Source organism: Phyllobates terribilis, unplaced genomic scaffold, assembly GCF_046119375.1.
Source record: "Phyllobates terribilis strain yellow unplaced genomic scaffold, ASM4611937v1 Scaffold_3__8_contigs__length_932513732, whole genome shotgun sequence".
Taxonomy (NCBI): Eukaryota; Metazoa; Chordata; class Amphibia; order Anura; family Dendrobatidae; genus Phyllobates; species Phyllobates terribilis.
The window spans coordinates 404,678,297-404,703,349 of record NW_027362763.1 but is presented as its reverse complement, the minus strand read 5'-3'; the positions used below and the strand labels follow the sequence as shown (position 1 = coordinate 404,703,349).

Here is a 25,053-nt window from a genome sequence, read left to right as displayed (position 1 = left end):
CCACCTGGTGTACACCCTGCTTCGGGTGGGCAGGAGTGGTGTCTGTCCCCACATGGAGCTGTTGACACCATTCCTCCACCTGGGTTGCAGGGTCATTATCCTCCACTTTGTCTGGTGAGGTTAAGGACTCCGCCGTGTGAATGGAGTTGTTATTTACAGCATGTAACTTGGCAACAGTGGCATAGCGTGGTAATCTTACCTCGTCTTCCCCATAGTTGAGAAGACGGACGGGCACCCTCCCATTGCGTACATCCACTACCCCTCTGGCAGTTAAGAGTGTAGGTCTGTGCTCTGAGCTAAGGGGTTCTACTACCTCCTGGTAGCTCTGTCCTTTAAGACCTATTGCTGCTCTACACCAGATAAGCATTTCACTCATTGGGGGAATCACAATGGGTATGGGGTCTGTTACCCGCACATTACCAATCTCACCACCGGACAGCTTTACTTGCTGCTGGTACATCAGGGCTCGGATCTCCTTCTGCAGCGCCCTCCTCTGCGCTGGTCTAGCGGTGTCAGCTATCTGTTGGATCAAGAACATAACTTCTCCCAGTTACCAACAATATTAGTGCCAAGTACCATATACAAATTGGTATCATCAGGATTAGTCTCTACCACAATTAGTCCCTGGTCTTTCAGTTCCACTCTCCCCACCTTCACTGCCACATCCTTAACCCCGACTAGGTTAAGGGGGAGGCCGTTTGAGGCATAAACGGAAAGATTTGGAGCTGGAGGGCGTAGATCGTCCATGGACCAGAACCTCCTGTAGAGGACATCAGGCATGATGGTTACCAGAGATCCTGTGTCTAGCAGAGCCTGTGTCGGGATGCCGTCCAGCACAATGGACATGAAAGGTCTTCCTCCCACGAACCTGCTGTATCAGTCTGATGGGCCTGGGGAACTTACTCCTGGGTGTCGGCCCTCGGCCCCAGTGTTTTCTCGTTTAAAGGACAGCTCTGGATGGTGTGACCTGACTTGTGGCAGCGGTGGCAGACAGGGTCCCTTGGTGGACGGCGTTGGTCGCTGATCCTCCCAGGGGGTGACGTTGTCTTCTTCCTCCTTCTCATCCAGGGGACATCCTCAGGGCTGTCGGCTAGCAGGATCCTTCCTTCGTCCTCGGGCTCCGTCCGCAGCTGCAGGGCACTCAGCACAGTGGTCAGTGTTTTGCTCAACTGGCGCACTTCAGAGCACAGACTGTCCAGCTCACTAGGTGACGTTGCTTGCACCTTGGCTTCAGCAGCCACTGGGGAAAAGGTGGACGCTGCAGGCACTGGGGTGGCCCCAACCTGGTAACATTGGATAGCAGTTGTTTCCAGGGGCTGCAGTCCTTTTATAGCCATGTCCTTAAGGGTGTCAAAGGTGGCATCTGGATGATCCAGGGACCACCAACGCACAGTCCTGCTCTCCTCAGTCCCCGGATAAACTGTTCTTTCAGCATTTTATTTTCATCATTGATGCTGGTTGGACTAACCTGTTTCAGAGCCCGCAGGGCCCCTTGTAGACGCCAGGCATAGTCCCAAACACTGTCCTCCGGTTGCTGAGAGCAGTTGTAGAACCTCATCTGGAGGTCTGTCTCAGTACGATTTTCAAAGACAGTCTGTAACTTTTTAAAGATTGTGGACACTGACTCTTGGTCTGCGGCCGACCAGGTTTCTACTTCTCGTTCCGCAGCACCAGTCAATTGTCCTAATACCACAGCGGCTCTCTGCTTGCCTGTCATAGAGTACATGTCCAGTATACCGCATATTTTCCGTTTAAATACAGACAGGGTATCTGGTTTGCCGCTGTACTGGGGGAGCCACTTCGCTCCAGGGACGTACGGTAGGGCCATGGGTATGACAGGGGTTACAGGCCCTGCTGGTGGAGTGGCTGCTTCGGCCTGCTCGGCGACGAGCTCGGGTTGAACATCAGGGCCGTTAACTGGTATTCCGGCGTTGTGCTGCTCTTCGGACATTCTGATGCCCCCCTAGCGAACCGTGGCCTACCTTCTTTTCTTTTCTTCCTGTAGGCCGCAGTTCCACAGGTGACGGTCTCCTTCAGGACCTTGCGTCGCTTGCGTCCTACGTCAGAGCGTTCAGCGACGTTCCTTCCAGGACCTGGCGCTTCCTGGCTTGACGTCGCGGCGTGGGGCGTGTCCGGGGCTTTGCGCGCTTTTGCAGGTATGCCCCTCAGTTTCCCGCGGTTACGCCCTTCTTCCCTCTCAGCGGCCTAACAATGGCGGCAATCTTTGCCACAGTCAAATACACAGTTTTTGATTAAAGGTGCACAGTACCCGGTGGCAACGGACATAACACTCCGTCGTTGCAGCGGGCACGCAATCCTGTTCGTGACGCCAGGAAAGAGATGTGGCGCCCAGGGGATGGGGACGACTCGGCGCCCGGGCCTTGTTGTTGGTTTTGGGGGATGCCTCGGTGGCCGGCTCCCGGGGCCGTACCCTGGGCCTCTCTTTAAAAGGGTGGATAATTAGAGTTATAAGTTCGTGACGCCACCTGTGGTGTCTGGTGAGGCTCACCAGCGCTGCGGCAGCCCACTGAGGCCGGTGTTAAGGCAACTTGCGTGGTATAGCTCCCCACAGATGGAGCTAGGCCTCAGGGCAGCGAGGAAGAAAGGATGCAGGACAGATGGGACCCAGCCGGGTCAGAGCAAGAACAGGGATAGACACGATAGTCACTTCAGTACCTTTTACTCATGTTATTCAAGGCACAATCCGGAGCACTGTAGGGTGAAGGGTGCATATCAGGATCCTCCCCAGTGAGCAGGTATAGGACCTCCTGTTTCTTGCCTTTGTGTAGTAAGTTTCTGACCTGCCTGGAGCTAGGCCTAACTTTGTCTCTGTCCTGCATCGGCTGACTTTGTGGTAGGGCCTTCTCTTGGAGTACACGCTCCCAGCTTGCGGGGCCTCTGTGACTCCTGGCTCTGTTATGTATCAGCTCTTGGGTGATCCTGGGACTTGAAGTCTTCCAGGGGTCTCCGGTTGTCTCTACAGGGGGATATACGGCTCTGTAGACGTGGACCCGGTGTCCGGTATATGTTTTCTGGGGTGAGCTTGTACAGCTCCTCTGCCACCAACGCTACTCACTCCTCTAGTCTTCGACCTACTCTGGGCCCTCACTAGGCTATACACACTGGCAGCTAGCTGGCTGCTTCTTCTGCCGCTCTCTGAGCGTCAGCAATGCTCCTAGCTCAGTAACCTGAGCTACAACTGAGTCTGGACTGTGCTCCACTGCAGGCTGACCTCTCTCAGGCTTAACTACTGCAGGAACTCCCTCAACAGACTTCCTTCTACAGACTGGATTCTCTCAGACTGGAACTAGGTCTGTCTCCTGAGGAAACTGTTCTCCTGCCTCACTGCCTAGCTCCACCTTCCCTTTTTATATCCCTATCGGGCTCCCTCTGGTGGTCTGAGGTGGAAGGTGGAGGTGTGTGTGTGCTGTGGGGGCCTCTTGTGGAGGAATCCATTTATGCACCCCTCTAGGATATGTGGCACTCATGCACAGCAGACATGTACAGACAGGAAAGTTTTTTTTCAAACTTGCACCATCATGTGTTCAGGTAAATTCTTCATGGCGGCATTTTCTTCTTAGATTAGTGAGTAAAACATATTTCCCCATAGCGGAAATATGAAAAGCGAGAATACATGAGGAATTTGTCCTTATACACTGGTTTTACCATATGGCCTCTGGTGAATAAAAATGTGTAAAGTGATGAAATAAGCCAAGATTATGAAGTGAAGGAACGTAAGTAATCCTGGAGACTTATGTACATGTGAAGATAAAAGATATGTCAGAGATAAGAATTAGATATATGAAGTACTAGCTTGCCAAGGAAATACATCCACAATTTGAGAATTAGAAAGTGTCTCTAAATTATACAAAATATTTTTTTAGGCATTTATATGGCTGAATGTTGCATTATGAAATGTGAGTTGAACGAAATATGCTAATACAAATCCATTATATTATAATAATAATAATAAGAAGAAGAAGTGATGAGGAAAGAGCAGAAATTAAGTCCTACACCTGCAATTTTTTCCACTGAATTGCAGATTTTAAAATTATAGCATATGAGAGGAATCTAGGGTGTGCATATATTAACAATTTTGAACATTTTGTTTCCATTTTTTTACATCATTTACATCAGTTTCCCAACTTTTGATATTGTAATTTCAATGTTAAGGAATGTATATATGTATATATACAGTGGGTGAAATAAGTATTGAACACTTAACCAATTTTCTAAGTAAATATATTTCTGAAGGTGCTATTGACATGAAATTCTCACCAGATGTCGGTAAGAACCTGTCCAATCCACACAGGAAAAGAAATCAAATCATAGATGTCCATAAATGAAGTTATGTGTAATAATAAGAAATGACACAGGGAAAAACTATTGAACATATGAAGAAAGAAAGGTGCAAAAAGCCATGGAAAGTGATGACACCAGCTGAAATCTATCAGTAATTAGAAAGCAATCCTGCCACTTAGTGAAAAATAATATCAGCTGGTTCAACTGATAGCCTATAAAAAGGTGTCTCATTACCAAGGTGCCTCACAAGAAACATCTCATGATGGGTAAAACCAATGAGCTGTCTCCAGACCTTCGCAACTTTGTTGTTGCAAAATATACTGATGGCTTTAGTTACAGAAGAATTTATAAACTACTGAAGGTTCCAATAGACCCTGTAGAGGCCAGCACGGTGGCTCAGTGGTCAACACTGTTGCTTTGCAGCGCTGGGTCCTGGGTTCAAATCCAACCAAGGACAACATCTAGAAGGAGTTTGTATGTCCTGTTTTTGCGTGGGTTTCCTCCAGGTTCTTCTGTTTCCTCCCTCATTTCAAAGACATACTGATAGGGAATCTAGATTGTGAGCCCCAATGGGGACAGTGATGATGTCTGTAAAGCGCTTTGCAATTAATGGCGCTATATAAGTGAGTAAAATAAATAAGTCCGGAAGTGGAAGCATAAATTGGCCACGACCAGGTGCTCCTCACAAGATTTCAGACAGAGGAGTGAAAAGAATTATCAGAAGAGTTGTTCAAGAGCAAAGTCCAAGAACCAATGACCACCTGTTGTGAGCTAAAGAAAGTCCAGGAATCAGCAGTTATAATTGTTTCAAAGAAAACAATAAGTAATGCACGCAACCTCCATGGCATGTATACGCGCTCACCACGCAAGACTCCATTGCTAAAAAAATGTTCAAGAACGCTTAAAGTTTGCTTCTGTTCTGCTATGTGTAGCAGAAATCACAATCTCCTATGATTGTATTCACAGGAGGATCGTCATGACAGGCACGGTGGTCATCAGCAGATCCCATCATGACAACCCATCGGCAGCCCACGATCACCACACAGGCGTGCTGATGGGCTGCGAGCGTGGAAAGACACGTACCCCGCTGGCATGTGTTTAATCCTGCTGGCAGAGATTGACAGAAGGATTTAACAGGTTAACAGTCATGGGAGGAGCACCACTCTGTCCATGGCTGTTAAAGGCACATGACAGCTAATTAAATCAGCTGTCATATGCAGGGAAAGATGCGGCTCGGTGTTGGAGCCTGCATCAAAGTCAGGGACACAACGTATGACGAAAATATAGGTCATATGTCGTGAAGGGGTTAATGGTTATTTAAGGAATGTTCTGCCACGCTACATGCGATTTGGCAAGCAGATCATCAAGATCCACTGCTGGCAATTCCACTTGCAATTGCCAACCAATGACGTCCCAGATGTGGTAAATAGGAGACAAGTCCTGCAGGCCATGGTAGCAGACTACACAGTTTGTTCATAGTAGCATGAGCGAAAATGTGGCCTAGTGTTGCCATTTTGGAAAATGGTTCCTTTGGAGAAATGGCTGTATTATCGGTTCAACCACAATATCAATGCAACGCTGAGCTTTTAGTGTACCTGGAATAAAATTCACAGGGATCCAGGATTATTCCACCCCACATCATAACCTTGGGAGAAGGACCAGTGTGACATTTCCTTGTGAAGACTTCTTCATGATGTTGCCCATGTCGCTTCCAGACCAATCTCCAACAATTCATGTGTCAAAGACAAGAGCGAGACTCAACACGGAAGAGGATAGATTTATATTCTTACCTCCATTGCTCCATTTCAACCTCCAATCTTCTGGAGACCATGTGGACAATGAAAGAGAGAATATAATGAGGGAATGTCATACTTGTCCTACTCCAGAGATTTTGGTAAAGTGGCAAGGTGTATGGTAGCCAGACCCCTGTAGTTTTCATTCCATGTACCCTAAAAGCTCGGTGTTACATTGATTTTGTAATGGAACCAGTATTTCAGCATTTCTCCAATGTGTTGGGCCATTTTTTAACATGACAATGTTGAAAAGGCCACATGTTGCCTTTTGTACTACTGTGAGCAGCCTACATGTCCTAAACGTTCTTCCATGGCCTGCAGTATCTGGACTTGTCTCCCATCAGTACATTTGAGACATCATTGGTCGGCAATTGCAAAGATGATTTGTGTGCCAAAGTGCTTACAGTGTGGCATAACATTCCTCAGACAACCATTAATAACCTGATTGATAGTAGACAAGGCATGAAATTTTGTGTATTTCTGAGCATGGTGCTCCTACTTGATGCTAAATAAATTGAAATGTTTTGAAAGTTTTGTTTCCACGACTTTTCCTTTTTGGTGCTATATAGCACATTGGAGACATTCAAAAGGGCTTGTCTGATAGTGGACCGCCCTTTTACTTCAGTTTAAAAGCCACAATAAGTATTTTTATGCTATTGAATTTAAAATGACAGCCACAGACTAAGAGCCTATGACACGTTTCACTGCATAATCCCAGACAATGTCAGGATTGTGTGAATAATGAGGTCAGCACAGTGTAATGAAGTCACTATAGTATAGTGGTTAACTGGTAACCTATTAAACTTTAGCCAGCCCTTCAGATCATTGGGCTGATCATTATTCAGCATCAGTGAGGTCAGGGCACATTAATATGTATAATGACTCTTTCTGTAAAACAAGAAGGTCATTCTTCCACGTCAGAACCATTCTTTTCTCCAGACTGCAGGCATTCCTGTATGTGTCTATTAATATGACTTGTATAATCACCCTTATGAATTGCTCTGGCTACATAATATAGTCCATAATACTTTAGTCCCAGTCTTTTTACAAGTCATTTGCGTTTTATCTGCTTTATAAAAAGGCTACATTCACACCACAACTGTTCACAGTCAACATACAGTTGAAACCAGAAGTTTACATGCACTATATAAAAAGACACATATGCATGTTTTTCTCAATATCTGACATGAAATCAGAATAAACCTTTCTAAACGTTTGACCCAAGTCATTCAGTTTAAGTGCTATGGTACCAAATACTAATGAAATGTATGTAAACTTTTGACTTTGCCGTAAGTAACAAAAAAGCCTTAAAACATTTTCTCTCTCATTATTCTGGCATTTGGCAAATATTAAAAATTATGGAATCCTAATTGACCTAAAACGGGAAAGGTTTATTCTGATTTCATGTCAGATATTGAGAAAAACATACATATGTGTCTTTTTATATAGTGTATGCAGCGCCGGACTGGAGTACCTGGGGCCCACCAGGAAAAAAATCAATCTTGGGGCCCACCAGCACCATGCATTTACCGTATATAGGGATAACATAAGTCCACAAACTCTTTCAAAATGAATCAACTTTATTAACCAATAAATAACCAATATAATGAATAAATAACAAACTAAAGAAACACTCCTGGCAAAAGAGGAACACTGTTATCTTATTCACATCAGTGTGTGATAAAGTGCCGTAACAGAACAATAACAAGAAATACTTTCAAGGTACATTCTCTTAAAGTATAAGTGCCACAAATTGAACCTGCATCTATCTAGCATCCCAGCAGCCAGCATCATTGTAGCAGCAACAAACTTGGCCCACTGGGAAAACTTAAAGAATTCTGTAAGCATTTTGGAAGTTTGTATTGCACATTTTCCTCTCCTCTATAATACAGTACCATTCAATTGTTAGTGAAATGCCCAAAACAACAAATAAACACACACTAACAGTCATTCAGCAGCAAAATTACAAAAGTTTATTTTTCAGAACAGAAGATGACATTGTCATACTCAATGTTCAACAGAAGGAAGGACTCTAAAAGCTCCTGTCCAATTGAAGACCTCAGACGATTTTTTACAATTTTCAGCTTTGAGAACACTCTTTCACATGAAACCTGGGTGCAAGCAAGTGTAAGGCTGTGTGCCCACTATGCGTTTTTCAAGCGTTTATGCTGCGGAATTTCCGCAGCGTAAACGCTTGGGAAACGCTTGGTAATCCGTCTCCCATGGTCCCCAATGACAAGCCGCAATGTCAATGCCCATGCTGCGGAATTTTCCGCAGCATTTATGCTGTGCTCAAAAATACGCAGCATGTCCATTAATTTTGCGGAAGCGCTGCGTTTTCGCCGCCATTGACTTGCATTAGAATGCATGAAAAGCGCATCACTGCATCTACAGATGCGGAATCCATGCGTTTCAATGTGCGGATGGTACCCGAGTGTGGAGGACAGGAGACTCTCCTCCACACCCAGGTACCATTAAAAGCTGTAAAAATAAGAATAAAATAAAAAATAAAGATTATATTCACCTTCTGACGGCCCCCGGACTCCTTCTCTGTGCTTGCCGGCAGATCGCGAAGGACTGTAGGACCTGCGGTGACGTCACAGTCATGTGACGACAGGTCCTTCAGTACAGGGCACCGCGATCTGCCGGCAGCCGGGACGGAGCGAAGCAAGACTGCAGGGGCCATCGGAAGGTAAGTATAGATTTATTTTTTTATTTTTTACCATTCTCTCGGGTTACACTATATAAATCCATGCTGGTTGCATGGATTTATATAGTGTGACCAAGTTATCAAGCACTTTCCAAGTGATGCTAAAATCGCTTGGAAAGCGCTTGTCAACCCGCATGCGGAAATGCATGTGAAGAATGCTTCACTTCCGCATGTCCCTGGCCGGAAAAACGCATGTACAATCCGCATGTACAATCCGCATGCGTTTTTTTCTGCCAGGGAGATGCAGAAATGCTCAGGAAAAAATCCTGAGCATTTCTGCATCGTGGGCACATAGACTAAGACGTGTCTTGTAAACTGCAAAAATGTTTGTGTAAGCAGCAGAATGTAAATTGTAGTCATATAAAAGTCTGTAGCAGCAGGAAAGACAGTTTTTTTGCGGGACGAGTTGTACTTTCAGATGCAATCATTTATTTTACCATATAGTGTACAGGGAAATGACAACAAAAATTCCAAGTGCAGTAAAATTGCAAAAAAAAGTGTTTATTGGGTCTTTTAGAGACCATGTTCACTATATGGTAAAACCAATGTGACAGTGTGATGCCTCAGGTCAGTATGAGTTCGTAGATACCAAACATGTATACCTTTACTGGTATGTAAGTGGTGAAAACAAATTCACAAGTTTGAAAAAAAAAAATCACACTTTTTGCCCCATGTTCTGCGCACCGTAGTGTTCTCATTTTTTGGATCTGGGGCTGTGTGACGGCTTATTTTTTGCGTCTTGAGCTGACGTGCATCTCTGCTGCTGTGTAGTAGTCACAACACAGGGAGAGGTTAAACATCCAAGTATTTAATATGTATTGCAAATAAACAATGTTCCCATTCTTAATATCCGAAAAAACAAATGACTGACAACAATCCACTATACCTAGACTAATAATACCATATAGAAGAGAGAAATACCGCCACACCATGAACAGAACACATACTACCACATAGTGATCAAATACTACCAAGTACAAGGTATATATACTGCCACACCATGAGAAGACCACATATTACCACCACATAGTGACTGTCCGAATAATACCACATACAAGGGACAAATACCGCCACACCATGACCATGGACCATAATGGCACCAGATAGTGACAGATAATGAAAATGTAAAAAAGCTTTGTATATAGAGTCAGTGTACAGATAATGTAGAGATTATCAGTGACATTATACACAGGAGCTCTGTATATAGTGTCAGTGTGTGTATAGGTAATACAGTGATCACCCGTGACATTACACACAGGAGCTCTGTGTATAGTGTCAGTGTGTGTATAGGTAATACACATACTCGCCAGTGATGTCTCTAGGTGAAGTTCTTTATCTGCCGCAGACCGATATATCACATCTTCTATGCAGGACTTATCTCTGCAGAAAATAACATAGTTAGCTATAACTGATCACTTCCAGAGCACAATCCACACTATTCCCAAGACTTCTCCACTACATGAAATGACAAAAAAGCAACATAGTGCCGCACTACACAGTAACAGTGCTCCAGTGTCATTCCGTGGCTGCTCATCTCTGTCAGCAGACATATTGTCTGATGGCAAAGATGTAGCAGAGCTGAAGACAGAAGACCTATGGATTACGTTGGAGTGAGGATTTTTCTTTATTAAAGATGGAGTCCCTGAATGTGTTTTATTTTTAATAAAAAAAAAATTCTGTCTTTTTTTTCTGTTTACTAGAAATTCATGGTGGCTATGTCTAATTTGGCGTGACACCATGAATTTCAGGCTTAGTACCAGCTGATAATACAATGCTGGCCTGGTACTAACCCTATTATTACCCAGGGTGCCACTCACCACCAGGGACGCTGAAATAGCAAGGTAAAGCACCTGGAAATGGTGCTATGATGAATGCGCCATTTTCAGGGGTGGCTACAGGCTGCAATTTTCAGCGTGGAGGGCCAAGAACGCTTGGGCCTTACCATGCTGCGAATCCCAGCCCCCAGCTGCCTTGTTTTATCTGGCTGGCGATCAACATATGGCTGGAGCTGGGCAGTGGGCATGATTATCAAATAATATATACCTGACAGGAGCCCATAGATTCTGCTGGCTCCAATAATATATACCTGACAGGAGCCCATACATTCTCCTGCCTCCAATAATATATACCTGACAGGAGCCCATACATTCTGCTGCTTCCAATAATATATACCTGGTAGAAGCCCATAGATTCTGCTGCCGCTGCCTGGGGCGACGCCGGGTCCGTCCTCCACAGTGCGCACAGGAAGCAGTCCCAGGGTGATGACTTCATCCATGAGACTACAAGTATGTGATTTGTATACTTCTGGCCACATTCCTACTAGACTGTGTTTGGCCATGCTCAATACATTTGCATTGAGCGAGGTCGCGCACATCTAGTTGGCATGTGACCACATGTATGCAGATAAAAATCTTGCGGTCATGTGCACAGCACCAGAGAATCCTCAAAGTGTGTGCGATGTGAGGATTCACAAGTCTGCAGTCAAATAGAGTGACTGCAAACTTGTAGTCTAAGGCCATGGCCCCACTATCAGCATTTGGTCAGTATTCGAGCCAAAACCAGGAGTGGGTGATAAATGCAGAATTGGTGACTTGTTTCTATTATACCTTTTCTCTGATTGTTCCTCACCTGGTTTTGTCTCCCACTCCTGAGAAAAAATACTGACCGAATACTGACCAAATACTGATAGTGGGGCCGTGGCCTAAGGCTGGACACCATTAAATTATAGTGAGGTGTATATACCAAAGTAAGGATATGTGCACACATCACCAGTTAGATACCAGCGCATGCATAGAGCTTTCCCAGGTGAACCTGCTTCAGGGAAGTGCCGGTGGTTGTGTTCCTGAGGCAGCTTTGTGGGTGCTTTACCATGGTCCCTGCAGTGGCTCCGCCGCCGGCAACTTTCACTTTGTGCTGTTAGGTATAGAGAGCAGGTGGCTTACCCTAGGATCAGCATGTCACATAGGATGGAGCATGTGCACAGCAGTCGTTTTGATGCTGCTGTGCACTCTGTTCATTTCATGAGGCGCTTTTGTGGAGCCTTTTCAGGCGGATTCTGGGCGAAATCTGACTGATTAAAATGCCATATGCATATTTCCTTACTGGTGGGATTTTGTCCTTTTTATAACAACCTTTGGCAAACTCCAGTGTTATCCAGATGTTTTTTTTTTGCATATGATAAGAAAATTGATCAGTTTTCACCAGTATTCTGGTTCCATTTTTCATCCATCTTCCTTTTGTGTGTTTTGCCATCTGGGTGGCATCTGTTTTTCTTGTAGGCAAAAAACCTTCTGCCTGCCCGTTAAACACAAAAAAATCCATGCAGCATAGGAATGATACCTGGATGCTGTGTGCTGTCCATCTTTTTCATGGACCATTCACTAAATGGGTAATTTTGATCTGCAATTCGGATCATGTTTTTGTTTTTGCTTTTACAATTTGTCCCAAAAATGAATCATAGAATTATAGAATAATAGTTGGAGTTGGAGGGGATCTTCAGGGTCATCGTGTCCAGCCCCCTTCTCAATGCAGGATTCACTAAACCAACTCAGACAGATATCTGTCCAGACTCTGTTTGAAGACTTCCATTGAAGGTGAACTCACCACCTCTCTTAGCAGCCTGTTCCACTCATTCATCACCCTCACTGTCCAAAAAAATATCTAATCTGTATCTTCTCCCATTCAGTTTCATCCCTTTGCTTTTAGTCTTTCTTTGTGCAAATGAGGATAAAGCTGATCCCTCTAGTGTGATGTCCCTTCAGATACTTGTAGACAGCTATTAAGTCTCCTCTGACAAGTGAACAGCTCCATAGACTACAAGGGGTATGTGTTCTAACTGAAAAACATGGACAGGCCACGTACACTAAACAAGGATGTGTTAAGGATGCTTTAAACTAACCTATTTTTGGTCCGTGTTCTGTCCTCGTATACTAAGAACTGGACATGGACAACAATGTGCGAGTTAGCATGAGTGTGCACTTAGCTTGAAAAGGACCCAATCATTTCTGCAATTTGTGGACGAGACGGGCATGAGAAATCATATATTGTTGTGAACTTGGCTAAACTCCGTAAATATAATCAGTTGTGTCCTACTACTCATCTTTAGGGTGCAATCAGAAGGCAATATAAATCGGACCAAGATCAGTCCGCAATGCATGTTTCTCCCGCTGATCGGCGGGAGTGCCGGGTGTCGGACCCCGACTGATCATGAAAGCTTCATATATTTCTATGCAGCTGTCACGCTTGGGTCGGGAGAGCCGCGGCTAATCCGAGCACTGTGGTCCGATTTATACAGCCGTCTGACTGCACCCTTAAAGAGGTTGTCCCCTACTTTAGCATTGATGACCTATCCTCAGGATAGGTCATCAATGACTGATCAGTCGAGGTCCGACACCCGGCACTCCCGCCGATCAGCTGTTACCAGTGTCGACGGCAGCCGATCAGAAGGGGTGCCTGTCTCTTTACATTGGTGGTGGGACGATGATATCTCATACACATGGACAACCTTGGCACTAGCAGCGTGGGAAAGGCACAGCATGTAAAAGTTTACAGCTACATTACTATTTGTTATTTTTTATTTGGAAGCTGTTTGGATTTATTTTATACAGAACAAAAATAAACTAATTTACCAAAGTCAGATTTAGGAAAATATATAAAAGCCACTTAATAAAATGATCAATATCTCCATGCTTGAGTATTTACATAGCTCCACGATAGGAATGATTGCCAGCCCCAACTTCATGTATCAGCCATGCACAGAAAGCAGAAACTGAACACCCAGCACATGGAGGGAAGTCTGGAGAATAGAGGGAGTGACTACACAAGGCACAGGAGTGAGCAGAAAGAGAAAGCACATCCAGCAGAAGTTACATGAAGGGTCCCTGAGGTTGAATGAGGGGCAGCAAGGTGGGCACTGGGGATCAGACTGGTGAGTACAGTTCTGCTGCATCCTACATGTTCTCTATACATTTATGCTGCTTGCAAACATCTCTGAAAGGGAAAGAATTAGCAATGTAAGATACAAAGTTCTTACTGCTCTGTCCATGACAGGACAATTAAAATGAAAAAGTATTTCCTGAAAATAGAAAATGCCTGCAGCTCACATGTCACTTTATTAACCGATGAATAAAAAATATTCAGCTTATAAAATCAACAAGTTTCCAGAAGAATTTTCATTCCACTGATTTTAGGTCTTAATTTCATGTCCGTTAGGGTTTTTCTGAGGCTTTTTGACTTTTTTGCTCATGTAGTTTAACGCGCCCCTTTAGTTTTAAATATGTTTTACTTTTCTTTTAAGCCATAGTTTAGGGTATTTTTGAGTCTCGGGACTATAGGTAGGGTGCAAATGTTTCATTATTTGTTGTTCTTTACCTTTTTAGATGCCATTATTTTATTTGTTTTTTTTTCAATTGTTTTTTATTTTACTCTATTTTATATTTTTTATATACTGTATATATGCCAGCAATATGTCTGAAAATACCGTTTACCCTCTGCCAATCCTCGTTCCATGGAGCTGTAACTACCAGCCCCATTTAAATTGATAGACTCCTTGACATTTCTTACATTAAGATCTAGTGCTTCTAGGGCTTATTTAGATGGTCTGCATATTGGTATCATATGATCTGTGACAGATGTACAAAGCTTTGGTATTACATCTTACGTATCCAGTGCAGTGTACAATGTATTTGAGAAGGTAAAACTGCTAAAGTCACTTTCTCAGTGGAGTCTGGAGATGTTTATTGTCAGGTGCCTCCTTTTTACTTTTTATGTCCCCCATTAAAGTAGGGTTAGCTGCTTGTAGTGTTTTACCGGGTCCTCAAGGACTCCCAAAGGATAGTCATTGAAACTAATGAATAATATACTGTATAAGCCGCATTGTAAGTCAACATTGATATTCATCCACCCTAACCAAACAGCTGATTGGGGAGGTTTCCACGATTTAAACATTTTCCCACCATCTTACTACATGTCTTGCTATTGGAATTTCATGCACTGTATTGCAATGAAGTGATCTTGTCTGTAGACAACAATTGGTAAAGGTAAATACAGTGAAATCACTGAAGCTAATTCTGAATTGTAAAGCGCTGCAGAATATGTTGGCGCTATATAAATAAAGATTATTATATTATTATTATTGTATTATATTTATTGTAATTATGGGGCAGTACCAAAACTCTTATAATAGGATAGAAACTGGCACCGAAAAAAAAGTGCTATGGTCATTTGTGTTAAAGGTAATATGTCAACAAGTTTTTGCTCTCCCATCTGAAAGCAGCATGGCGTAAGGTAAGAGACCCTGATTCCAGCGATGTATCAGTTATTGGGATACTTGATATCATTTTGGTAAAATCACAGTTTTATTTGCTGCAGATCTAGCAGTTCTCTGAATTTTAGCTCTGTAGAACCCCGCTCACACCACTGATTGGCTGCTTTCATGTACAGTGTACACAGAGCTGCCAATCAGTCGTGGAGGGTGGGGTTATACAGAGCTCATGAATATAGAGGACTACCTAGAGGCAGGTTTACTAGTCCCCTAGTGATGATCTCCTTCTGATAAAACAGTGATTTTATAAAAACTGCACTAAGCCCAGTAAGTGACACATGGAAAAAGGATCGCGATATCTACGATATGCTGCTCTCAGATTAGGTGGCAAAAACCTGGTGACAGATTCCCTTTAACTGCAACAAAAAGATCAATAACTACTTCTAAAAGTATTGGAAAAAGTCATATTCAGGAGCACTTTTCCAGCGTGATTTATTCTCACCTTACATTATATCTTGAAAATTATACTTTTATGGGTGCTAAGTTCTTTATAGAATTATTCTCTTCCTTTGTTGGTTTTGGTTTACTACTAAGCATAACACTACCTTGTCATTAAGGCCTAATACTACTGGCTGTAGAAGTATCCCTTTTACACTGTCTCTATCAGCGGTAAGAGTCCAGGAATGATGAATGTGTCATCAGAAAATGACCAATAATTTAAATCAGGTTTTTTATGTTAAATGTATTTTTTAATATTTTTGATAATGTTATTTTTTTATTTATTCAAATCACTATAAAAAAAATACAAAAATCTTGCAATTTTTGCACTAAACACTAGGCCTAATATTAAGCTCCTCATTCCAGTTCTTCACATGGACATTAGTAGCAATAGACTGACTCAGACCCTATTTGTTCGTTTTGTTCCTATAGAAGAGTTCTCTGAGCAGGTTGTATTCTGAGCAAAGATCATTGTGAAGGGAGGGGGAGGAGGCGAGCTATATACATCACCTATAGTGAATGGTAGATCCTGTGTTACCTATTGTATATAGAAGTTTTACCTTTCATTGCCTGTGAGGATAATGAGATTGCTGAAATGTATAGAGCCGGAAATATACATCTAGAATAAGCCTAGAAAGTAGAGACCAGTATGAAAAGTGGACAATTTCTGTTTGTTTATTGTTCTTAGATAAATAGTGAAATGGAAAATATTTAATATAAAAATCTGATTAAAACAAGTTTCTTATTTAAATCACATCTTGATTTCATCTTTGAATCACATGTTGATTATTTAAATCACATGTGATTTCATAAAATCACATTTTCTTATGACACATTTGTCTTTAAGGGAATCTGTTAGTGGAATCAACCCTCCTAAACCGTCTACACGGACACACAGGTCATAGAAAGTTGAATTAATTGATATCTACGATTTGATGCCTTAGTCCAGAGAAATCCACATTTTTCTTAATGCATAAATGAGTTATTAAGATCTATGTGCCAGACACAGATCTCTCTGAGACTCTTCGTCCAGAGCTGTTTTTTTAAATGAAAGGGGGTGTTACCAGCGTTAGACATGTAAAGACTGACATTCTGCTTTCCTTATCTCACTGCGGAGCTGAGTGTGATTATTACTTACACAGTACAGCAGAGCTGAACTGTCTCATTACAAACACATCTTCAGTTGTAGCTCTCCTCTCATAATGCTGTCAGATCAGCTATACTGCCCCTCCCCCCACACTGTATGTCGGGAGAGGGAAGCTGAAGAAGTGTTAGTCGTAATCACACACAGCTCTACAGCATAGCTAACAGCACCATAAGATGACAACTGCAGATGTGTTTGTAATGAGAAATAATTCAGCTCTGCTGTACTGTGTTTGTTGATTAAAGAATTAGGTTTGAATGTGTGAACACAGCCTTTGTTTCAGAAGATGCAGAAAATCCTAGACTGACAAGCAGCGTAGATAACATTTTGTTTTGTTTATGTTTATTATTCATTTCTAGGTTTAGAGTTCTTTTATGACATTTGCCAAGGACCTAAGTACATGGCAGGCAATTTCTCCATTCTTTTTGGACAATGGATGAAAAGTTAACAGGAAATGACTGCATTAGCAGGATAATAACAAGTGTTGTGAATGTTATCCTCACAAATGATTTTGCTTTGAATGATTTTGGGTTTAATTGTAATCTCCATTAATGATTTATAGAATATTATATGTTCATATTAACAGAAGCCTTTCATTTACTGAGATGTGCAGCTCACTAAACCCACTTCACAAATGTACAAATAAGGCAGGCAAAGTGGTATGAACACTTCCATAAGAATTAAGTAGTAAATTGCACTTACCACAAACACAATCTTTGTAGCACATAAAATATCCTCCAGAATTTCTCTATTCTACGACATTTATAGCATCAGGATGTAGATGGAATCAAACACCTCTGCATGGCAGATATGCACCACTCCGTCACTTCCAATCTTCCAATAATCGGTGCTGGTGACTTCAGGAAACGAAACTGAACATTGTGTGTAATAAATGTCCAAGAAAATGGTATTATTATATTCACAGGAACAAAATGATAAAATTGCAGTGAAAAACAGTAAGAAGAGAGACATGCGGCACACCAATCCTAGCCCTTTTTTCTTGAGCCCGAGTTTCGCTTGATGGCTTCTTCCTGGGGTGGATTGCGGGTGCTTCCTGACCTATGACCTTTTATGTTCTGTGTGCATTTCAATGCATAAATTAGTATTTTGAATAAGATCTAACAGTGAGTGGTACAGTACGTGTCGTGTGTTTACAAAATATTCGTAATAATAAAAAAACAGAATTAACTAAAGACAAAAAAAAAATTATTTTAGTTCAAAATCAATGTTTAAATCAAATGGAATAAGGGTGTTTTGCTTGAAAATCCAGAAACATTCTTTTTGCTTAATTTTTTTTATATAAAATCATTTCTTCTGCAATTAGGCTTAGCTGATTTAATGGCATAAAATTTGCCATCGGGGACTGTGCGGACTGGAGACTAGACTTCTGCCCGCCTGCTGCCCTGGAGTGACATGTCTCTCCTTCAGTGTGTGAATAGGGTGATACCTATCAATCCAGAGCAGTGGGAGGGAAGAAGCTGGTTATTCACAAGCGATTGGATGATCGCATCTTCAAGTCCCCCAAGGGAGCTAACAAAAAACATAAAACTAAAAAAGGGTTTTAAAAACTATGAAAAAACGAAAAAAAAAAAACTGAAAGTTCAAATTACCCCCCTTTATCCTATTGAGAATAAAAATATAATTTAAAAAAATAAAAATAAATACATATATGATATTGCTGTTTTCAGCAGAGTCTGATCTATCAAAATATAACAACAATTTAACCCGATTGGTACACACTGTAAATGGAAAAAAAGTCAAAAATGACAAAATGGCGTTTTTTTGGTTGCCGCACATCTACAAAAAATGCTATAACAAGCGATCAAAAAAAGTCACATCTGTCCCAAAATAGTACGAATAAAAACCTTGTCTTGCCCTGCAAAAAATAAGCCATCATACAGCTCCGTCAACCAAAAAATAAAAATGTTATGGGTCTCAGAAAATGGTGACACAACCGCAACATTTTTTTTGGAAACGTCTAATTTTTTTTCACCATTAAAGTAATAAAAAAACTGGACTTATTTAGTATCGATCGCCATAATTGTATTGATGAGGAGAATCATATCACATGGTCATTTTTACCTCAAAATGTACACCGTGAAGACAATTCCCAAAAAATAATGTCAGAATTGTGTTTTTTTCACAATTTCATCACACTTGGAATTTTTTGTCGTTTCCGAGTACAGTATATGGTAAAATGAATGGTGTCATTCAAAAGTACAATTAGTCTCGCAAAAACCAAGCCCTCATATGTCTATGTGGACATAAAAATAAAATGGTTATGGCTCTAGGAAGAAGGAGAGGAAAAAACGGAAACGCAAAAGAGGAAATTGACCGCGGCGTGAAGGACTATACTTTTCTCTGAAACACCGCAGCCTTTCAGAGTCAAACATATATGGCTGAAATCATTCAGCCAGTGTATCAGCTGTCAGATTCCTTTAAAGAGAGTTAACACACTAGGATCAGGTTTACCATTGCATACATTACTACAATGTTCAGCAATCATTCAGGGCCTAGGATTGGCATGCAGCGTGTCTCTCTGTTTTTCACTGCAATTTTAACACCTTGTTTCTGTGAATATAACAAAACTGTTCCTTGGACATTTATTACCCGGCTGGGCTGCACTATGTTCAGTCTTGTTTCCTGAGGTCACCTGCACCGAATTATTGGAAGATTGGAAGTGATGGAGGGTTGTATGCCTGCCAAGCCGAGGCATTTGTTTTCCATCTGCATGCCGATGCTGTAAATGTGGAAGAAGAATTGTGGAGGATATTTTCGTGCTACAAAGATCATGTTTGCGGTACTGTGCAATTTACTTATTTACTGAGCTGTTCCATTTATCCACTGTCTAGGGAACTTTTTCCCAAACATGTCTTTAAGAGTATGTTCGCATGGAGCAAATACACAGCAGATTTGCTGCTGCAGATTTTTGTGTGGAGAATCCACTGTGCATTATAAATATAAATTGACCAATTAAAATCCACAGAATGTCAGTTCATACTATTGATATCATTCGCAAATTTTCAGGCCCCTTTGAGACTCCGCCCAGACTCTATTCCAGCTCTGCTTCCACCCCTCGAACCTTCCTCAGTCCCACCACCCACTCTTGGACTCCATTTATGCACCACGTCCTCACCAATCACACATTAACAGTTCTCATCGAACACCATATCACATACATAGCCATCAGCTTTTGTTTTGGCCAAAACATTTTTTAATCCGTCACCACAACAAGGTAGACTCTTTTGGCAGGGCCCTACTCTCCTCTATCCTATTAAACATTTCTGAAAGTATCCAATACTCTTTTTAGGTATATTTTTCTTTAAGGGAATGTGTCACATACATTTTTTAAAATGACCAATAATACCACATACAAGGGACAAATACCGTCACACCATGGCCGGACCACATATTACTACCACATAGTGACTGAATAATAGCACATACAAGGAACAAATACTGCCACACCATGACCAGACCACATATTACCACCACATAGTGTCCGAATAATACCACATACAAGGAACAAATGCCACCATACCATGACCAGATCACATATTACCTCCACAAAGTGACCGAATAATACCAGATACAAGGAACAAATACCACCACACAATGACCAGACCACATAGTAACCGAATAATATCACATACAAGGAAAAAATATTGCCACACCATGACTAGACCACATATTACCACCACATGGTGAACAAATACTACAAAACTAATCATTAATAAAAAATCACAATACTAATATTACCATAAAGTGCCATTATACACAGGAGCGCTGTATATAGTGTATAGTGTACAGGTAATACAGTTATCGCTGGGGACATTATACACAGGAGCTCTGTATACAGTGTGAGTGTACAGATATTGATTTTTTTTTTTGGATATTCTATCTCTCAATGTTAAAATTAACCTACCCTTAAAATTATAGACTTTTCATGTCTTTGTCAGTGGGCAAACTTACAAATACAGCAAGGGATCAAATAATTATTTCCTTCACAGTATAATTAGTTATTATGCAACCCACCATTCCAACTATAAATTGTAATCCACCACTGCGTCCCCACTAACTATAAATAGCCACTTTCCCCACCCAATAAATATATAAATTAATTAGAACCTGTACTTTTCCCCCCAATTCATTTCCAGTCACACTCCTGCATCCTCAACGCCCCCCACTTTGTACCTCCTGCTCCCCCGATTAATTATATTTACATGCCCCCCTCTGCCCCAATTCATTATGTCATGTCCTCTCTCTCTCCCTTCCCCACTTCATCATCATTTGCTCTCTCCCACCCTCAATTCATCATGATTTGTTGTCCCCACCCTCAATTCATTATCATTTGCTCTCCCCTCCCACCATCAATTCATTATCATTTGCTGTAGCCCAATCTCAATTCATCATTATTTGCTCTCCCCACCCTCAAGTTGTCATTTGATGTCCCCATACTCCACTCTCAATTCATCATTTGCTGTCCCCCACCCCCAATTCATCATTATTTGCGCTCCCCTACCTCAATCCATCATCATTCACTGTCCCCCATCCCCCACCCTCAATCTATCATTATTTGCTGTCCCCCACCCCAATCCATCATTATTTGTTGTCCCACTTCCCCCATTCATCATTATTTGCTGTCCCCTGTCCCCCACCCTCAGTTCATCATTATTTGCGCTCCCCCATGCACCCTCAATCTATCATTATTTGCATACAACAGTAAGGGCAGTAATGATGGCGGCCCTCATCGTTTGAGGTAGATTTCACCCTTTGCTATGCAAGGAGTAAATTATGCAGCATTTCTGCAACAAATTCTGCAACATTTTTTTTTGCCACTGTTGATTTTGCTGCTGAATTTTAGTTGAAAAATCCCACTGAGGATATGGCGCATGCGCCAATAACACGAACACATCGTTCATTTATGATTTTCCAAATGGTGATTTCATTAATTTCACTAAATCAATAATTAACACCTCTATAGGTGCATTTTAGGATCTGTTCCCACCAAATTGTCCAGATTTTGTTGGGAAATACTGTAGATTTTTTTACATAGTGTCTGAATGAGATTTAGTAAAATGTCAAGCACAATGCTGCTACTGTAATACACTATGTAACTTCTGCACATAAATTTGTGGCCGAAAATCTGCGGATTATTCACTACATGCTGGATTAGGGTAAACACAGGTCTAGAGAATGACTCCTTGGCAGATTTGAGGTTTTGTAGAAGATGAGGGAGTCCATTATGCATTTCAGTAGACACTTTCTTTGGTTTTGTTGTGAACAGTGGAGTCATTTTTACTTTTTACTTTTATCTCTCATTGAGTTTCTCACATTTTGAACCACTTAGCAAACCACTCATATTTTGAACCCCTGTAACACTGCCCCCGACACTGATGGACAGCCGGCTCTAATGGTGATCCAGCTGTCAGTCGGTGCCAGGGCGTGGTTACCGCTGGCGCTCATTATGTACCCCTATGACTGAAAGCCCAAGGCTGCCGGGAGGAAAAAAGTTCATTTCCGCAAGGCAGTGGGGCTCTTAGTGTCGATGCCAGCTTAAGAACGCTATTAGCCTGCAGATTAACCCCATATGTGCAGATTAATAGCGTTTTTTACGTGACAGGTTCCCTTTAATCACTAAACACTGGATAACCCTGTGTGTAGTTATGCATTGTTCATTTTAGAATACATCCAACCCTAGAATAAATACTTGATATCCAATGTGATCCAGTGGGCATTAGCCAGGGTGCTGTCCTGGCCCGGATACCTGTGTAGTCAGGACTAGTTACCATTGATAAATAGGACCTAGGTTATCTGTATTTGAGCTTCCTGGTGATATAGATACCCTGCACCTGATATAACAAGAAATAAACCAAAGTAAACAGGGAAGTCATTTACTTTTTACATTCTGCCATTTACAGAGAAGCTGAGAATGTTAACACTTGACTATAAAAAGGTCATTTGATAATTAAAGGAAGTAATGTAAGATATCTGGTAAACGGCCTTGATTATTGTCTGAATGCCTGAGCAGCTGTCGTTTCATCTTATTAATGAATCCCCATCTTGGCTAGATTTTTCTAGGATTTCATGTATTCTAAAATGCTTATTACAAGGCTTACACATCCTTCTTATTCTGCACATTAGAGAATGTAGATATAGTAGATTAAATTTTTTTTTAAATTGTTACTGATGTGTTTTCCATATTATATCACATTCAGCAATATTCTATATGATATTTCTTTGTTAATGGAGATTCAGGGCCCGATTCATCAAAAAAGCTTCTTCATAAATCAGGAGCGTCGGACGAGTGGCGTGCACCTCAACGTGAGCCTCACCACAAATCCTACTCCAGCCCCTGCTGGAGTAATATTTATGGCATACCGAATACTGCCGTTCGTGATGTATTTGATGAGCGATGGTCGCCATGCCCCCGTCCTGCCCCAGCTCCACTCCAAATTACAATGGACCTCTATGAGTTCCTAGCTGCCGCACACCAAGAATTGCTGAATCCTTTTAATAGACCTGTTTATAGTGTGGACCTGTTAGTCTATCACTTGGACCAAGTGGAGTTTAAGTTGCAAGGCGTTTAGGAACCATTTTTCAATTCTGTAGGGCAGTGATACGGTAATGCAATAGGAGAGTGTATAAATTATACTTTAATGCCACGTGCACAAGTGGAATTGTTACTATTAGAGTATAAATGAATTGGTTCCCCCTATAAAGCATATGGTGATGTAGCCTTGGCCTCCGTTTACATGGGCAGTTATTATCCCCAATGTACCATCATTTCTTTTTTTGTTTTTAATTGGGGTTTCACAATCTGTTTGAAGACATCAGATTTATCATGTAGCGATAATGTAATTTGTAATGTATATGGCGCAGTGAGTGGGAGAGTTTCATACTGCAGATGAAAAAGATGTGAGCGTTCTGTCTCTGTAAGCAATTAGAAGCCATGAAGTCATGTTTAATGCTCTAGGGGAAGGCTTTTATTTCTTGTCAGCAACAAGTAATATTTGTGATATCATCCAAACCACTCCAAACAAAGCCAGTATGAGCGGGGAAAATGTTCTGATTTCTGAAGAAAAGGGAAACACCAGTTGTGTACTTCCTGTGAAAGGTGACTATCTCCAATGATTGTCTGATGTTGGAGGTATTCAACTTTTATGAACTGCACAAAGTATAAGATGCCATCATCGTTTTCTATCCTTGTCTCATAAATAGGAAACATATACTTGTAAAAATTTGTTCATTTTTAATAAAGTGCTGAATTTATATGTTTTTGTTTGTCCACCCGCTTTTCGAGGATTGACCACAGATTCTCAATGGGATTAAGATATGGGGAGTTTCCTCAGAATGGACCCAAAATTTCAATGTTTTGCTCACAAAGTCACTTAGTTATCTTTTTTGTCTTGCTACATGGTGCTCTATCATGCTGGAAAATCATTCTTCATCACCAAATTGACCCCATACATGAATGGTCTCAGGATGCTGTTGGCATTATACAGGACTCATGGTACCACACATCTTCTCTTCTCCGGACAATCATTCTTTGAAATGTCCAAACAGTCTGAAGGAGGCTTAATCAGAGAAAATAACTCTACATCAGTTTTCTGCAGTCCAATCTCTATACTCCCCTGGGGAAGTGACTTCTTTTCTGCCTATCTTGACACCAGACTACAACCCCTGGCAATAATTATGGAATCACTGAGCTCGGAGGATGTTCATTCAGTTGTTTAATGTTGTTGAAAAAAAACAGATCACAGACATGGAACAAAACTAAAGTCATTTCAAATGGCAACTTTAGGGCTTTAAGAAACACTAAAAGAAATCAAGAAAAAAAATGTGGTACTCAGTAAGGGTAATTTTTTTCAGACCAAGCAGAGGGAAAAAAAATATGGAATCACTCAATTCTGAGGAAAAAATTATGGAATCACCCTGTAAATTTTCATTTCCAAAACTAACACCTGCATCAAATTAGATCTGCATCTAAAAAGGAGTGATCACACCTTGGAGAGCTGTTGCACCAAGTGGACTGACATGAATCATGGCTCCAACACGAGAGATGTCAATTGAAACAAAGGAGAGGATTATCAAACTCTTGAAGGTAAATCATCACGCAATGTTGCAAAAGATGTTGGTTGTTCACAGTCAGCTGTGTCTAAAATCTGGACCAAATACAAACAACATGGGAAGGTTGTTAAAGGCAAACATACTGGTAGACCAAGGAAGACATCAAAGCGTCAAGACCGGAAACTTAAAGCAATATGTCTCCAAAACAGGAAATGCACAACAAAACAAATGAGGAACGAATGGGAGGAAACTGGAGTCAATTTCTGTGACCGAA

At 41.5% G+C, this 25,053-nt stretch overlaps 1 protein-coding gene across 5 annotated transcripts in view; it reads left to right on the top strand.

Moving 5' to 3' along the window:
- The window catches only part of FILIP1 (filamin A interacting protein 1), a 320,170-nt gene that overhangs the window by 187,008 nt on the left and 108,109 nt on the right, over positions 1–25,053 (top strand). Inside the window, exon 1 of one of the 5 annotated variants that reach the window (XM_073675576.1) lies at positions 13,593–13,732. The exons of the other annotated variants lie outside the window; for them this stretch is intronic. The gene's annotated coding sequence lies outside the window, so the exon portion shown is untranslated. Of the gene's footprint in view, positions 1–13,592; positions 13,733–25,053 lie in introns of those variants that run through there. 5 annotated transcript variants of the gene reach the window in all.